We start from the raw sequence: 18,756 nt of genomic DNA, 5'->3' as shown, positions 1-18,756 counted from the left end.
AATTAATACCTATTCTTCTGAAATTGTTCCAAAAAATAGAAATGGAAGGAAAACTTCCAAACTCATTTTATGAGGCCATCATTACCTTGATCCCCAAACCAGAGAAAGACTCCATCAAAAAGGAGAATTACAGACCAATATCCTTGATGAACAAGGATGCAAAAATTCTCACCAAAATACTAGCCAAAAGGATCCAACAGTATATTAAAAGGTTTATTCACCGCAACCAAGTGGGATTTATCCCTGAGCTGCAAGTTTGGTTCAACATCTGCAAATCAATCAATGTGATACAATACACTAACAAAAGAAAGAACAAGAATCATATGATTCTCTCAATAGATGCAGAAAAAGCATTTGACAAAGTACAGCATCCTTTCTTGATCAAAACTCTTCAGAGTATAGGGATAGAGGGTACATACCTCAGTATCATAAAAGCCATCTATGAAAAACCCACAGCGAATATCATTCTCAATGGGGAAAAACTGAGAGCTTACCCCCTAAGGTCAGGAATGCGGCAGTGATATCCACTATCACCACTGCTATTCAAGTCCTATTATTAGAAGTCCTAGCCACAGCAATCAGACAACAAAAAGAAATAAAAAGCATCCAAATCGGAAAAGAAGAAGTCAAACTCTCACTCTTTGCAGATGATATGATACTTTATGTGGAAAACCCCAAAGACTCCACCCCAAAACTGCTAGAACTCATACAGGAATTCAGTAAAGTGGCAGGATATAAAATCAACGCACAGATGTCAGTGGCATTCCTATACACCAACAACAAGACAGAAGAAAGAGAAATTAAGGAGTCGATCCCATTTACAATTACACCCAAAACCATAAGATACCTAGGAATAAATCCAGCCAAAGAGGCAAAGGATCTGTACTCAGAAAATATAAAATACTCATGAAGAAGTTGAGGAAGACACAAAAAAAATGGAAAAACATGCCATGCTCATGGATTGGAAGAACAAATATTGTGAAGATGTCAATGCTACCTAGAGCAATCTACACATTCAATGCAATCCCCATCAAAATACCATCCACTTTTTTCAAAGAAATGGAACAAATAATCCTAAAATTTGTATGGAACCAGAAAAGACCTTGAATAGCCAGAGGAATGCTGAAAAGGAAAAGCAAAGCCGGCAGCATCACAATTCCGGACTTCACGCTCTATTACAAAGCTGTCATCATTAAGACAGTATGGTACTGGCTCAAAAACAGACACATAGATCAATGGAACAGAATAGAGAGCCCAGAAATGGATCCTCAACTCTACAGTCAACTCATCTTTGACAAAGCAGGAAAGAATGTCCAGTGGAAAAAAGACAGTCTCTTCAACAAATGGTGTTGGTAAAAGTGGACAGCCACATGCAGAAGAATGAAACTGGACCATTTCCTTACACCCCACACAAAAATAGACTCCACATGGTTGAAAGACCTAAATGTGAGACAAGAGTCCATCAAAATCCTGAAGGAGAACACAGGCAGCAACCTCTTCGACCTCAGCCGCAGGAACTTCTTCCTAGAAGCTTCGCCAAAGGCAAGGGAAGCAAAGGCAAAAATGAACTCTTGAGACTTCATCAAGATAAGAAGCTTTTGCACAGCAAAAGAAACAGTCAACAAAACCAAAAGACAACTGACAGAATGGGAGAAGATATTTGCAAATGACATATCAGATAAAGGGCTAGTATCCAAAATCTATAAAGAACTCATCAAACTCAACACCCAAAGAACAAAGAATCCAATCAAGAAATGGGCAGAAGACACGAATAGACATTTTTCCAAAGAAGACATTCAAATGGCCAACAGACACATGAAAAAGTGCTCAACGTCGCCCTGCATCAGGGAAATCCAAATCAAAACCTCAATGAGATACCACCTCACACCAGTCAGAATGGCTAAAATTAACAAGTCAGGAAAGGACAGATGTTGGCGGGGATGCGGAGAAAGGGGAACCCTCCTACACTGTTGGTGGGAATGCAAGCTGGTGCAGCCACTCTGGAAAACAGTATGGAGGTTCCTCAAAAAGTTGAAATTAGAGCTACCCTACAACCCAGCAATTGCACTACTGGGTATTTACCCCAAAGATACAAATGTAGGGATCCAGAAGGGTATGTGCACCCTGATGTTTACAGCAGCGATGTCCACAATACCCCAAGATGTCCATCGACAGATGAGTGGATAAAGAAGAAGTGGTGTACACACACACACACACACACACACACACACACACACACAATGGAATATTATGCAGCCATCAAAAAGAATGAAATCTAGCCATTTGCAACAACGTGGATGGAACTGAAGGGTATTATGCTGAGCAAAATAAGTCAATCAGAGAAAGACATGTATCATATGACCTCACTGATATGAGGAATTCTTAATCTCAGGAAACAAACTGAGGGTTGCTGGAGTGGGGGGTGGGGTGGGAGGGATGGGGTGATAGACACTGGGGAGGGTATGTGCTATGGTGAGTTCTGTGAATTGTTTAAGACTGCTGAATCACAGATCTGTACCTCTGAAACAAATAATGCAATATATGTTAGAAAAAAAAAAGAAGATAGCAGGAGGGGAAGAATGAAGGGGGGAAATCAGAGGGGGAGACAAACTATGTGAAACAATGGACTCTGAAAAACAAACTGAGGGTTCTAGAGCAGAGGGGGATGGGAGGATGGGTTAGCTGGTGATGGGTATTAAAGAGTGTGCATTCTGCATGGAACACTGGGTGTTATGCACAAACAATGAATCATGGAACACTACATCAAAAACTAATGATGCAATGTGTGGTGATTAACATAACAATAAAAAATTTAAAAAAATTTGCTGACCACTGAACTAAATATTTTCTTTGACTAAGATGGGGAAAATGCAGATCATCAATTGAAGATCAAGGTAAAGATGTAGGTAAAAGTGGAAAAAGTTCTCATAATCCTCTACATGTGTTAACCAAGACAATTTTGGGAGCAAGAAAAAATGCTATCAGACCATCTGCTACAATTCTTTCAATTACAGAAGATGAAAATGTGGTAACGTGCCTCTGAAGCAGGCCCTCCAGTGACTCATGCCTCTTGCAGATAGTCATACCCTTCTGTGGTCCTCACACCTAGAATCCAGTTAGTCTGGTGACTAGCTTGTGAGCAATAGAATTCAGGCCACAGGTCAATGTGGTCTTGTGTGACTGCTGAGGCAAGGTCCTAGAAAGCCTTGCAGCCAGTGCCCCTTCGCCATCCCCGCCCACCCCCCCCACACACACACACCCTCCTTTCTACCACAATCTCTTTTAAGCAGCTGTCCATTCAGTTCTTCATTCAGATCTACTATTGAGCATAGTTTTTAAACCAGTGTCTTGACAGGCTCAGGCAGTATGGCCAGGTCCCAGAAGTTCTGGCTGGTCAGAGAAACAGACATGAGAACAATAATGACCCAAAATGGTATGTAAGGAAGGAACTGTGTAAGATAACTAGGATCTTGGCAATCTTCCTAGAAAGTCAGGGAAGGCTTTGCAGAAGAGGTGGTCATCAACTGGAGTCTTGAAGGAGAAGTGGCATTTTTCCAGACAGACTGATGAAAGAGGGGTTAGTCTGAGGAAAAACGATGACCGTGAACAGCCTTCTAGGCAAACAGAACAAAGCTATGTAGAAATGACAAAGTTTATCTTTTCATTAAGTCTTCATCTCATTCTCTATAGCTTCTACTCTTTAGTGGTGGTATCACTAGTTGAAATCAACCAAAGTCCAATATATTCTCTACTACCTTTAGAGGGCAAAGAACACTTTTCATATATATGTAAATATATATATTTGAATGGAATTTGGATTTCACATCATAAACACTGCAGTTGGTGAAATATGTATGACATTATAAATATACATGTATACATATGAAGAATATATACACATATATTTCATTCAAATACATATAAATATATGTGTGTATATAAATATGTATGTTATGTATGTGTATATATAAATATAATGTCATGCATATTTCACCAACCACAGTGTTTATCCCATGAAAGACCTTGTTAAAACATTTCCTGAGTATATTTGGACTGAGATAAATAATCTCTTTCCCAAAGGACAGCACTTTAGTTACTTGAAGGCCCTTACCATGTTCTCTAAATCTTCTCTGACCAAAGACAATTTTCTCAACTCATTTGATTCCTCCCACATGAAAGGACTTCAGGTGCCTTTCATTCGATGGTTTTTATCTATTGAGTACCTGCCATGTCTTGGACAATGTGCTAGACACTAAGGACATGACACTGAACCAGACCAAGCCCCTGAATTCAAATCTCTTTGAAATCCCACTTGATTTTTTTCTGAGTAGTAGGCTCTAGTTTGCCTGTGTCCCACATAAAGTTGTACAACTGAAGACTGGATCCCAGGCCTGATCTAAATTAATTTGCCTTATTAATTGGATATCACATCATTTATAAGATAAATTATCATTCAGTTTGGGAGTTTGGGGATTGCTGTTTCCCCTTACACCCATTTATCCTAAACTCATGCATATTATGTCCCAGGTCCATGCAAATTTAGTATGAGAAATATCCTCATACTCCCAATGACATTAATGAGTGCATTTAATTTAATTTCTACACTTAATGAAAGAAATTGTGCAAAAAAGATATTTTTATACCATTAATGAGACCTCATTAGTAAGGAGGTTGGCTTGTGAAAGGACAATAAGAAGTCACTTTCTAAGATAACTTAACCCTTTTCTCTGAGAGAGAGAGAGCATGTGGTTATTTCTTAATTGAACAGCTCTCTATTATAGTCTCCCTTTCACCTATTAGAGATCAAAAGAGTGGGTATTAATTGGTTATTCTTGGCAAGAATTATGTTGAAGAAACTAGGAGTTTTTAGAGCCTAGATAAGAGAAGATTATAGAAGACATTTTTTTTTTTAAAGATCTGGTGGATTGTCATATGGAAAGTCACTTGTTCTGTGGGGGCTTAAGAAGTAAAATCGAGAGCCATATGTTTAAATGACAAGGTAAAATGTTTCAACAATTTTTAAAGAGGAATGAAAATGAGAAACAGAGTCCTATGTACCCCAGGGTAGAGACATTTCTAGGAGAATCCCAGTATTGCTCAAATAATATCGGACAAGCTGACTTTTAAGGCTTTTAATATCTTAAAATACTAAGCTTATGCCCATTATGTATCATTTATGTTTACATATACATGCATATACATATATAGAAGTGTATTTACTGAAACTGGAAGAAATGCATAGGGTACCGCAGAATAAGTACACACACACACACACACACATACACACAGTTCTGAAAATTAGGTCCCCAAATATCACTTTACAAGAAATCATTTTTACCTTTCCTCTTACTATTACTTGGTCATAAAATGGAAATACCTACTCTCTGGGAAGTATTGGTAAAATAACTACTCATCTTTCCACCCCCAGATAAGTTATCTGTTTGATGAAATTGAGAAAATGGAATGCCCTTGGACTTGATGAATATACCTCTGGTTCTGCACCAAGGTAGCAGTGCACCAAAATGAGAACCATTTCCTTCCCTACTCTGTAGGATCAGTTGGTGTGAGGCTGCAATTCTTACAACTGGCCAATTACACTTAGGTGGAACATGCCAAATAAATTTTGGGCAAAATATTAGAAAATGTCATTCTGTCCACAGATCAAGTCACATCCAACACAAGCATCCTAGAAATGATGATATTCTGATCATAATTTTTCTGTGATTATTTCCAATGGATTCATAATTTCAACTTCATCAATAAATAATAGTTTGGGATGGGTGCCATCAAAATATGAGAGAACTTTTTTAGTTATTCACTGATTTTCAGATTTTTCTTGTTAAAAGTAAGACAACAGGCCCTAAATGGAATTGTTTATCCTAAGCCCAACATCACCAAACCAAGACTTAATTACAATTTTGTCTTTCCCAGAAATGGAATCTTAAACCAATCAATCAGAAATTGCCTGACCAGCACTAGTTAGGTAATCTGTCTCATATACCCCTGCCATCCTCTAAAGGAAAATAACCTTGCAATAACCAACCTGCTTTTTTCCCTACTATAATTTCCTTGTTCCAACTCCCTTCTGCCTATAAGTCTTTCAGTTTGTACAACTCGTCAGAATTCCTTTCTATCTACTAGATTGGATGTTGCCTGATGCATGAATCATTGAATAAAGCCAATAAGATCTTTGTAATTTATTCAGTTGATTTTTCTTTTTTTAACTGAAGCACAGTTGACACACAATATTCCATTAGTTTCCTGTGTACAACATAGTGATTTGACTATACGTTATGCTCTGCTCACCACAAGTGTAGCTGCCATCTGTTACCATACAACACTACTATGATGCCATTGACTCCATTCCCTATGCTGTACCTGTTATCTCTGTGAATTTTGCTTTTTAATACTCTGAATGAACATAAATTACAAAGATCAGAAATACATATGAAATTCATGTGGTGCACTTATAGGTGGAATCTTAAAAAGAAGAAGAAGAAATCAAACTCAGAAACAGAGTAGAAAAGTGGCTGGCAGGGGCTGGGGGACTGAGGGAGATAGAGAATGTTTGGTAAGAGGATGTAAACTCAGCTATCAGATGAGTAAGATCTAAGGATCGCATGTAAAACAGGGTGACTATAGTTACAACACTATATTGTATATTTGCAATTTGCTAAAACAGTAGAACTAAATGTACTCACTCTCCCCCCAAAAAAGATAAACACATGAGGTGATGGATGTGCTAATTAATTGGATGGCAAGGTGAGGGATCCTATCACAGTGTATTTGTATATCAAATCACCATGATGCTCACCTTAGATATCTTACAATTCTAAATACCAATTATACATTGATGAAGCTGAAATTTATATACATAATACATATTGTAAATGGTTCTATGTTTCTATAATTCTTAAGCCTATAATATTTTCCTTGGTGATTATGGAAGGAGTAGGTACTAGGGACAGATCAAGAGACTTCCCCACTCCTGCATTATCCTCAATGGTTTAGTCCCCTTATTTTTTAACACTGTTCACATAATGCATTGGGCTGACCATGGCCAAGAATGTAGGACAGAGCAATGTGGATGGAAGCAATCCCCCCTCTTCCCACAGAAACATGAATTGCCCAAGTCCGCTTGTTCACCTTAGTGCCTTGGCTACCTCAATAGAGTGGTATCACCAGGATAGGAGACAGTTTAGTATAAAGGGGAGAACATTAAATTTGGAACCAGAGACTAGTACATTAAAACCATTGTGGTATTTGGTATTGTTGGTTAGTTTTCTTGGTTATTTTTTTTTCTTTTTATTTCTTTCAAAACAGGAGAGAGAGAAATTACACTTGCTGAGCACTTTTCTAACAGACTGCCTCCCCCCAATTATGCTCAAACTGTGTCCTGCAACTCTTTCCCTCATTAACCACAGTAACCATTTTACTTTTTCTGGAATCCTGTCAGCTGATTTCCTTCTGCCATTTCCTCTTCCTCAGAAATGCTTTTAAGCTCCTCTCCCCAAGAACTACGTGGATGTCTCTCTACCATCCTTCAGGACCTTGTTGAAATGTCACGTTCTCAGTGAGATGTTCTCGTACCACTTTAACATTCTTAGGGAAAAAACTGCCTCATTCATGTCATAATCTTTGGGGACTTAATTTCTCCCTCATCTGTAACTTGAGGAAAATAATATACCAATGTTATGGAGTTGTAAGATTGTATCATGATGGTGATGCATGTCTGTTATCACCATCTAATTAACACATATTAATACACACAAAACACATTTATTTATTTGTTTGTTTGTTTGTTTTCTCTGTATAATAATATAAGCTTCATGAAATCAGGGATTTTCATTTCTTTTGTTTCCTGCTATATTTTCAGTGCCATTGACGGCACCTGGCATGTGATAGGGATTTGATAAGTCTTTATTGAATGAATAAAGAAAGAAAGAAAGAAAGAAAGAAGATAAAATTTAGAATTTTAGGCCAAATAGGTCTGGCTCCAAAGCTAACATGTTCTGTCGCACCATTCTATGCTAACCTGTCTCTTTTCTATTGGGATAAGAGCCATTTGCTCCAGCACTGGCTTTAATGCCTGATGTGAACCCCATTAACAAAGTATTTTAGTGTGAAATTGTTCATTACTCATTACATAAGAGGTCAGAAGTTCCTCAAAAAAGATCTAAAAAAAATAAGATTCAAGATGATACTTGTGATTCAGACACAGAAATATGCCTTCTATCCAGAAATGTATCCCAGGAGATGAGTCCAGAAAAACCCAGAGCACTAGAAAAAGCAGAGACACAGACCCACAACCATGCTTGAGAAATCAGGGTGTAATATAGGTAGAGATTATTTTGACTCACAAACCACATTTCTAATTTTGATGCCAGGAATTGTTGCTGTCAACATGGAAGAACAATATCTTATTTCACCATTGTAAGGTTGGGTAGGAGGGAAAGGTTCAGAATGCCAACCTTTTTGGGTATTGGGACTTTTACACAATCAACTAGGGGGGTAGGGCTTTCACTGTGGATTTTCACAGAAACCCAATCAAAAATAGTAAGAATTCAAGGTGGATTTCCTCATCCTTAACAGCTGACACTGATGCCTGCTTCTGAAGTCAGAATGTTTTCCTAATGACCCATTGTTCATAAGAAGAAAGCACAGAAAAATCACTGGCTTTTGAATGAGGCAAACAAAGGGTTGGAACAGATCTGTACCATTTACTAACCAAACATAGGGTAGTATTTCCTCTTGTTGATTTTATTCCCCTTCTTTCTTGGTGATGGAATGGTACCCAAGTAGCTTGCTTTGAGTCCCTTATCTTAATCGCCATGCTAGTTGCATGCTACTCCTTTTGCCTTGAAAGGACCCCACTATATCCCTTCTTATCCTTTATATTGTTCAAATGCCACTTCTTCCAAGAAGTCTTTCCTCACCTCTTGTCCTAGGACGGGGTGCATCACCTACTCTCACGGTATTGGACGCCTTTCCTTACAGTACTTTCTATCTTTTGTAATTTTTCTTCCACCTCCTGTGATTATTTTATTATCATCTCTCTCCCTGGTGGATTCTAGGCTTTGTGAAGGTAGGGCTTTGGGGTTCTGTTGAGCATTGCATCCTCAACATTGAGCACAGTGCCTTGATGAGAGCAGCTCTGAGCAAATGTGTGTTGAACGAACACATATACACATGTGAAAATATGAAACAGTGATTGTATTAGCAACTTAGAGGTCATTCCTCTGTGTCCTCTTTTAAGTGATTTTATTCTCTATGTTTCTTCCTGGACCCCGGAGGGTAACTGATTCAAATTTGTGCTGAGTCAGGCTCACAGTAAACCAGGTTTCAGCACCCCCACACCCACTCCAAGTCACTGTCTGGGCATAGATAATCAACATGGTTAGTGTGTGGGAACCCCAGCCTTAGATGGTGTTTAAGAGCTAAGAATCATTGTAATTTCAATTACAAGAGGGCCTGGAATTACCTTCTTCTTCACACATTCTCCCCCATTTTCCAGGCCTCCACATTAGAGATGAAAGACAGAACCCCACCCTCCAGCCCCAGACTCTTCCTACAGCAAAACTCAAAGATTATAGACCTTAAGTGACTCTCCCAGTGGCTCCAGGAGTTAATTTATAGCTTGGTTACAGCTTATGAGGCTGCATAATTCAGTTCACAATAGTGAATGTAGGGAGAGATCAATCATGACTGTTATGTTCTGTGTGCTTCTCCAAATGCAAGGAGAGCTGTATTTTCTTTTTTCTTTCAGTGGGGAATGGGCACCCAGCTATCTGATATGTTTTATAGATTATAACATTCAAGAAATGTTATAATCTATTGTCCTGAAAACTTAACTTGGTGTGTTCTAAAATAACAGCATGAGAAAGGACTCATTCTTTTCTTTCTTTTCTACTTTTCTCTCCAACTGTATGATTTGAGGACTGAAACAGATTTCTTTATGAGACTTGATTTAAACCCAAAATGATTACTTAAAGGCAAGAATCTATATATTCATAGTGAAACAGGATTTAGTGGAAGGGCCAAGATTAGGGAGAGGTAAGGCCCAAGTCTGGATGTAAAATGTAAGGAAATGCCCAAAACCTCAGTAATCAAGATAAATAATATTTTAATGTAATATTTGAAAAAAAAAAGTCAAAATTAAGCCCAAGGATCTATGATGAGCAAAATGTCAACAGCATTTTTCCTTTTGCCTCAGACTACAGTACTGCTCAGTGTATCTAGCCTTTATTTAAATTTTTGATATTTTGCTCATTGTGGAATTTTTTGCTTCTTAAAATACTGCATATCACATTATTTATCTTGGTTATGGCATTATTTGGATTTCCCTTAAATTGTGTCCTTGAGATGAGTGCCTTATTAGCCTCATCTTTGCCTAGACCTGGCTCCGCTTAGAGGAAAGACAAGTTAGGAGACAGAATGGTCCCAGAGCCATCCATGCAAGCAGGGGACCTTGGGAATATCACAAATCTCTGAGTTACCTTAACTTTCTTCTCAGCAGCATGCATAAAGGTTTTTCACCTACAGATGCAGCCTTAGCCAGTGTCTGTGTCAACCCTTATCAACCTGGGGAGCCACAGGCTAATACCAACGAAGGACAGGATCTAAAATAACATCAATAATAGCTGGAATTTACCTATCATGCTTTTATGGCAGATGCTTTTACATGGATAATAATGATAGTATTTGAAGAAAAATCAAACTGATGCATTTTAACTTCCTGTTTTCTCCAATCCTAAAGTTTTATTTTCCCAGACAGGAGGTAGCAGAGATTTGGCCCCCTTAGAAGGGCAATAAGCTTAAAATCCAGGTCTGGAAGACCAGAATAAAGGTTTCCATATAAAGAATGTAGGAATAGTTACAGTTAACACAGCCCATGTACCAAGTATTCTTCTAGGCACTTTGCGTATAAAACTCACATACACCTTTAAGAATTTTAGGAGATAAATAATTTAATATTTGTTCTCAGATAGGAAACTGAGGTGTAAAAGGTTAGTGACCTCCCCAAAGTCAAATGGTTGTTTAACACTCTACCCACTTAATCCCTACCACAGAGCCTCTTTGATACCGATACAAATATTGAGAGGGAAGAAACAAGCCCATTCTGGCTCCAGGACAGGTGCAAAGAGAAAGAGGGAATAATAGTCAGCTGTGTTATGATATGCTACACTAACAATGAATCTCAAATGTCTCCATTTAATTCTGAATCACAGAGAGTCCCCTACAGTCTGGTGGCTCACCAGACAGCTGCCTTTCTGCAACTCAGTGAACCAGGATGCTTCTTTCTCATGACTCCACCATCCTCATGAGTTCTCCATGACCACTCATGGTAGAGGAGAAATAAATTGAAGAATCCTGTGGGAGTGTTTCCCTGCCATAGTGCAGAACTGGCTCAGGTCACTTTGTTCCTGTTTCATTGTCCAAAAATAGTAACAAGGTCCTACCTAAATAAAAAAGGGGTTTGGAATAATAGTCTCTCATATACCTAGAAAGGAGAATCTGATTAAATATGGGAAAGCACTAGGTGAAAGGCAGGAATTGCAAGCTGCTTTGATTTCTCTACTCCTAGGGTCCAAATCCCTGAAAGGAGACTTGCTGTGTTGTACTATTTTTAGGTAAATACTTTGGAAAGAGAAAATATTATTGCCCCTTTGCTCATTTGAGCCTCAGTGGGAGGCTGCCTGGCAAACTGTACTCTCTGCCTTCACTCCCTGCTTTGGGTGGGATGAGGGGCAGTCACACAGGGTACATGTGTTGGTGAGAAGTAGCTAGGCAGAGGAGGGCCTGAGTTTAGCTCTCCATATTCTTATGTGTTATGAGAGGATCAAGAAGTTCCTAAAGGCCCAGAATAGGGAGGATGCTAGTCTCTGAGAGTTCTGGCTAGAGAACTTTCCAGAGAGACCCTGAAGCAGGAACAGAGTGGACCTCCACACAAGGCCTGCAGGAAGGACTTCCCTGGGTCAGGGGACAGATGGGAGCCAGAACAATGACTTAGGACTCCAACTTTCATTGAAATCAATGTGAGTGTCAAGCAGTCACAGAGCACAAATGAGATCTATTGTGGGTGGGGTAGAGAAGACCACATGTTTGACAGCTGTTGACCTCAGGGGGCCCCCCAACCCTCTGTCCCCACCTACTCCACATACACTAGGGTGCTTTTGCCAAGAAAACAAAACAAAACAAGAAAACAAGAAGTAGGTTAGTTAGAAGATCCCTAACAGTCATTATTTTTACCCAAATAAGACTAGGCATTGGGGCACCTGGGGTGGCTCAGTTGGTTAAGCGACTGCCTTCGGTTCAGGTCATGATCCTGGAGTCCCGAGATCGAGTCCCTCATCGGGCTACCTGCTCAGCAGGGAGTCTGCTTCTCCCTCTCCCGCTCCCCCCTCTTGTGCTCTTTCTCTCTCTCACTCTCTCTCTCAAATAAATAAATAAAATCTTAAAAAAAAAAAAAAAAGACTAGGCATTACTTGGAAGAATTGTGTGGTAGGCAGAATAATGGCCCCCACAAAGCCACCCATGTCCTAATGCCCAGAACTCATGAATATGTCACCTTACATGGCAAGGAAGACTTTGACAGATGTGAGTAAAGGCACAGACTTTAAGACTGGGAGATTAACCTGGATTGTCTGAGTGGGCCCAATCTAATCAGGATTCCTTAAAGGGGAGAGAACCTTGGACTGGTCAGAAAGAGAGACTGACAGATGGAGTCAGAGAGGCGTGGTGTGAAATGGATGGTATGATATGAAACTGGAAGGAAGAGCCTTCACACCAAGCCATGCAGAGCCCTCTAGAAGGTAGAAATGTCCCTCAGTGGACAACCAGCAAGAAAATGGGGATCTTAGTCTGAACAACAGCAAGAAAGTGAATTCTGCCAACCACCTGAGTGAGCAGGAAACAGATGCTCCCCTAGAGCCTCCAGAAATGAACACAGCCATGCCAGATCCTTTGCTTTAGTCCAGCAAGACCTGCACTGGATGTCTAACCCTTAGGACTGCAAGATAACAAATCTAGCTTGTTACAAGCCACTGAATCTACGGTAATTTGTTATAGCAGCAACAGAAAACTTATATAAGCTCTCTAAATTAGAGTGAAATAAGAGTGTTTTGTTGTTGTCATTTTCCCTACTACCTGGTATTTGAGGGCTCATGAGGAAGCCCAGACTCTGTTTTTCTCATTTCCATTTTATCTGCATATCTGAGCTGTAATAGGAATGTACATCTTTTCTCACAATAATCCCACAAAGCATCTACTATTGTGATTCTTATTTGTAGATGTGAAATTGTTAGTTAGTGAGGGCAAGCAAGATATTCAGGATCACCCCACTAATAAGTAGCCAAACTGGGGTACAACTGGGTCCATCTGACTCAATGAGTCCGTGTTGTTTCAGTGTCTCCTATCTCTGCTTAGAGGCTTGTCTCTCTCATGCACTTCCTCCCCAGCCACTGCTTCTAAAATGCAAATCTGATTTTTTTCTCTTTGCTATGTGAAATTATAGGCTGCTGATCTTGACCCTGCATATCTCTCTAGCCTCATCCCCCAGCCCCCTGTCTGTCACTATCCAGTTATACTGACTACTTCCAATTACCACACAGAGTGAACTCATTGGGCCTCAGGGCTTTTGTTTAAGCTGCCTCTTTGGAGCTAGTCTCAAGGTCCCTTGGTTGACCATATATCCCCATTAGTCCACAGCCATTTTTCCATGACACCCAGATCTCTGCCATCCCCCCCCACCCAGGTGTCTGCTTTGGCTCCTGTCTACATCTAATTATGATTCCTGGGCTGAGTTCCACCTTGGACCAAGTTTGCTTTTGCCTTTCCCCTGATTTGTGGCTAATTTTGATCAAGACTCTTTCAATACCCTCAGCAATGGATTGCATCTGAACCAGACTCACCAAACCATCTAAAATCCTTATCTCCATAGTTGCCTCTTTCAAGCTTTATTGATTTCAAAGAACTGCTTGATGCCACATTTCACCCATGACAACCAGCCTACTTCATGGGCCTTTTGGTGTTAAGGTAACCAACGGAACTACATCAGAAAAGTCAACAGTCAATAGAATTCATCTCATAAGACACACATTATGAGAATCCAATAATTATCACTCACCTTGTAGAGTTTGAGAATGAACTGCACCATAAGCTTACCAAGTCACAGATGTGAGTTATAAACACAGAAATTACCCAAGAATCCCCTTCTTTGAGCTGAGTCTTCACTCCTTCCAATTCCTTCCTTCTATTCAAAACTCACAAATTGGAGTTTGTACACATTTTGTTCCTAACACACTGTTCCCAAAATGGGTTTCAAAGAATATTTGATTCATCAATTTCCCTGGGGTGAGGTGGTCAAATAATTTTGGGCAATGCTGTCCATTAAACTAACCCCTTCTTGGAGATTCTAACAGTTTGTTAGCCATATTGCAGTAGAGAAGGTGTTTAACTATGATAAACCCAGCAATTTCCAAATTTATTTGCTCATAGGATCTCCTTTTTTCATGAAACCTATTTGTACTCTCCCATGCCAATATTTCATCCTTTGGGAGTCACTAGCTTTGTCAGTTCTGATCATGCTTACATCTCTGTCTGCTCTGTTGGGAGGAAATCCCGCTCCACTTCTTCCTTGTGGAGCCAGTAACCCAGGCCATGTAGGAAGTCTACCTTTGCCACCTCTGCCATCCCAATAACATCCCCACACTTCCTTCTGGAAGGACTTTGCTCTCTTAACCTGCCATAATCAACTGTCTCTCTATGACTAGGGAGTGCTCTTAAATCCTTTGGTGGAAACATTTTTTCCTTCACTGTGAAGGGGAGCATCTTGAAGCCCCTTCTTTTGGGGAACCCCATAGCACTTCCTGCCTAACATGACTTTAAATCCTCCTGTCCCTACCTCTCCTACCTCCAGTTATTGCTCAGAAAGCTGCTCCTTCTGAAACTCTTAAAGTTCAAGAGTGATAGACACAGTCTTCCTGATTCTCATATGTAAGCTATCTTCAGAGTCCCCCCCGAAGGCTTGTTAAAACACCAATTCTGGAGCTCACCCTGGAGTTTCTGATTCATCAAGTCTGCAACGGATGCCAAGAATTTGCATTTATAACAAATTGCTAATTCTAGGGACCATATTTTGAGAACCGCTGCGAGCTATATAGAAACAGTTACATATACAGAATAGCCTTGTCTTCAAGAGGATTGCAGTTAACCTAGTTGATAAGACCAGGACATATAATAAGAAAAAGTAAAGGAAAAATAAAAAACACAGCTGTCTGATTATCAGGACAAACAATCTGAGATCTACTGGGATGCCAACAACCTAATAAAGTAGTGCATTGGGGCACAGAAAGAAAAAGAAATAGAATCCCTGTTATATTTTTCATCTAAAAAATAAGACAGAAATTAACTGTGAAAATAATACTGATCTAGTCAACCAGGTGTCCTGCGGGGTGTGGTGGTACTAGAACTTACATAACACAGGACTGACAGGCACCTACACTGATTTATTCACTTTTAGTATATTTTATTAGTTAGGATGTGAGTTTAAATGACTTTAGAGGTGCCTGGGTGGCTCAGTTGGTTAAGCGACTGCCTTCAGCTCAGGTCATGATCCTGGAGTCCCAGGATCGAGTCCCATGTCGGGCTCCCTGCTCGGTGGGGAGTCTGCTTCTCCCTCTGACCCTTTCCCTTCTCATGCTCTCTCTCACTCTCTCTCTCCAATAAATAAATAAAATCTAAAAAAATAAAAAAATAAATGACTTTAAAAACATATTCCTAACTGCCTAATGACATGGGCATGAGCTGTCCAGGCTGAAATAGTTGCTCTGTGGTGCCATGAGCTTGCCCGAGTCTTCCCTATCATGAAAAAAGAGCAAGCTTCAGCTTTTGCACAAGGTACAAAAAAGGACAGGGAGGGCAGACTCCTTTTCTCTTTAGGTTGAACTCTTCAATTTGTTTACAACCATTAGCCAGAAACTACTCAAAGGATCAGATGAGCTGCAAGGGAGACCAAGATACGTAATCTTCCCACCTAGCTAAAACTTCTATTTTTTATAGGTGAGCACAGGTATTAAGGGTGCAGTGAGCAATCTTGGCAACATGCATTGTAATGCACTGTGATTTCGATGTTCCTGGTAGGATTTGGATAGTAAGAGATTATGGGAAATTTATTTCAGGTCACACTGAAGAATTAATATGTGAGAACAATTATGTTTATAAGAAGAGAAGTAGCATTTATTTTACACCACAATTCATCAGACACTTTGCATTCCATGTCTCACTTAACTCTCACTGGGACTCTGCAGGTAACCTTGCTTATTTGCTATTTTACAGGTAAAGGAAGCGAGGCTCACTGAGATTCCCTGATCTCTCTAAGGCTACAGGGTTAGGATTGGCAGAGCATATGGTGAAGGTCTCTCTACCTTCTTAGATCTGATAGGTCATGCAAAGCCTGTCTCACTGAGTGCACCTGTACCAGAAAACACATCAGACTGGTTAGAAGGAGTGAGATAATAGGTCTCAAATGCTAGGATAAAGGATGTTCATCTGATGTTTGGAAAATCAACATTGTGTGCAGGGTTCTGAGCAGGACGCATCTGTCCGTGTCAGGAGAATAAGCTGCTGGAGATATGTCTGTCAGCCTGCAGGGGCAGGATTAGAATGGCGGAGAACACTCTGATGTCTTTGGCAAGGGACCTAAGCAAGCTGGTAAGAACTCACCTTGAATGTTGGCACCGGCTTCAATCAGAATTGGATCATTTGTCTGTGGGCTCAGGGAGAATGAGGCTCAGTGTACCCATTCTAAAGTAGTTGCTTGGCAGGTTACGTTTCTCAAGGACAGAACACGGTGTAGACATAGAAGCACACTCAGCTTCATTATCTTAAGTACTGAGGTCATGGACTGATGTTGAGGTATTTATGCAACACCATCTATGTAGAAGGGCTGTTTTAGATTCTGAGAATTAAAACAAGTAAGAGACACAATCATGACCTTCAAATGACTAGTATGGAAGACTAATAAATAAACAGTTCCAATACACTCTGACATGCTCCAGCAGAGGAAAGCCCAGGACACTATTGGAACAGGCCTCAGTGTATTTTCTCCTTCCCTGGTATTAACATCCAAGGGGGGTTGTACCATTGCTTGGACCGATTCAAACCCTCAGCTCACCATGTGAAGACGCAACCACTAGTCCCCTCTTGTCTGATGATTCCCACACATGAGCTATGGTGTGCATGCACTGACATGCACAGAGTAATTGTCCTTTATAATTGAAAATGTGGCCACTGACAGTTTTATGTCAATGACAGTCAACCACTGTCAACGGGATTTTATGGTGAATTTACAGTAGCAGGCTCTGAATCCTGGGTTAATAGGCATTCTGCCTCTGTGATAAGGACCCATTAGAAAAAGGAGGGAGAGGAACTTCTAAGCACAGCCTGATGCTTCAGCTACTGGGCTGTTAAATACTTTCCTGGCCCAGGAGTCACATTACAGATGATAGTTCCCTGAAGCAGCCATAATCTCAACTTCCTGTCATCCAGCCCAGAGACTATAGCTATAAATCATGATACCCAGAGCAGACCACTCCCCTCTCATCATAGATCTTCGGGAAGATTCTTCAGCGATGCTTGATGTTTGACAAAACATTGGAAAATAAACTTGCAGCTCTGAACCTACGGTCTGAGAAGTTTGAAAATCATGGCTATCAAATTTCCAGCCACTTTGAGTAAGTTAATGAGGAAACGTGGAAACTGACTCATTGCTAAGGGTCGTGATTGCCACAAACAGCTTGTAGCAGCAACACTTCACAGTAAACATAACATCACCACGTGCATTTAATTAAAGTGATGTCTATTTTTGTAGTTAAAATGCCAGACACTATGCTAAGACTCATTTATTCTATTTAATCCTTATAGGAGATATATTGCTATTCCCATTTAACAGCCAGGGAAACAAATTTAGAGGTGCTGAACACTATTGCCCAGGAAAAAAGAGCAGAGGGAGGTTTTGAACCCAAGTCTGTCTGATGATAGCATCTGGATTCTTCACACACTGTTACCTGTTCTTCTTTAACCCCTAAACAAGGGTTTTGTTTTTGTTTGTTTGTTTTTAGCTCCCGAATCTATTATTTCATATCTTCTCATGTTCCAGCATCCCGAAGATAGTTGTAATTACATGTAGCTCCTGAGAACCACTGTTCCAACCACCTATCTGAGGGGAAGTTTAAGAATCCTCCTCTTCCATCTCTTCCTTTAGGGGAAAAGGATGTTCACTGAATACTGAGCACACAGCATTCCCTGAAAAAATCCGTTAAATGCCACAGTCAAAAAACAACATTTTAGTAAATAAAAATCTTGCCACATGCGCCATATGGCCAGCAGGGAGAAAGAAATGGTATATGAATGAACACGATAGATGATCACAATTGGGGCACCTGGATGGCTCAGTCAGTTGAGTATCTGACTCTTAAATTTGGCTCAGGTTGTGATCTCAGTGTTGTGAGATCGAGCCCCACCTTGGGTTTCATGCTGAGTGTGGAGTCCACTAGCGTTTCTCTCTCTTCCTCTCCTCCTACCCTCCCCATCTAAAAAATAAATAAATAGATTCCTGTAATCCCTTCTCTGAAACCAGAGGAGCCAAACATGCATTAGGGTTTCTGGATTTTGTGACCCCCCCCCCAAACATTATGCAACTCTGCCAGCAGGGACTAGGGCCATACCACATAAACACATTAATATTTTTGCAGAAAA

Source organism: Mirounga angustirostris, unplaced genomic scaffold, assembly GCF_029215605.1.
Source record: "Mirounga angustirostris isolate CCGP_5_RB_7025 unplaced genomic scaffold, mMirAng1.0.hap1 SCAF_2, whole genome shotgun sequence".
Lineage (NCBI taxonomy): Eukaryota > Metazoa > Chordata > Mammalia > Carnivora > Phocidae > Mirounga > Mirounga angustirostris.
The sequence above is the reverse complement of the archived record's forward strand: the minus strand, read 5'-3'. Positions refer to the sequence as shown.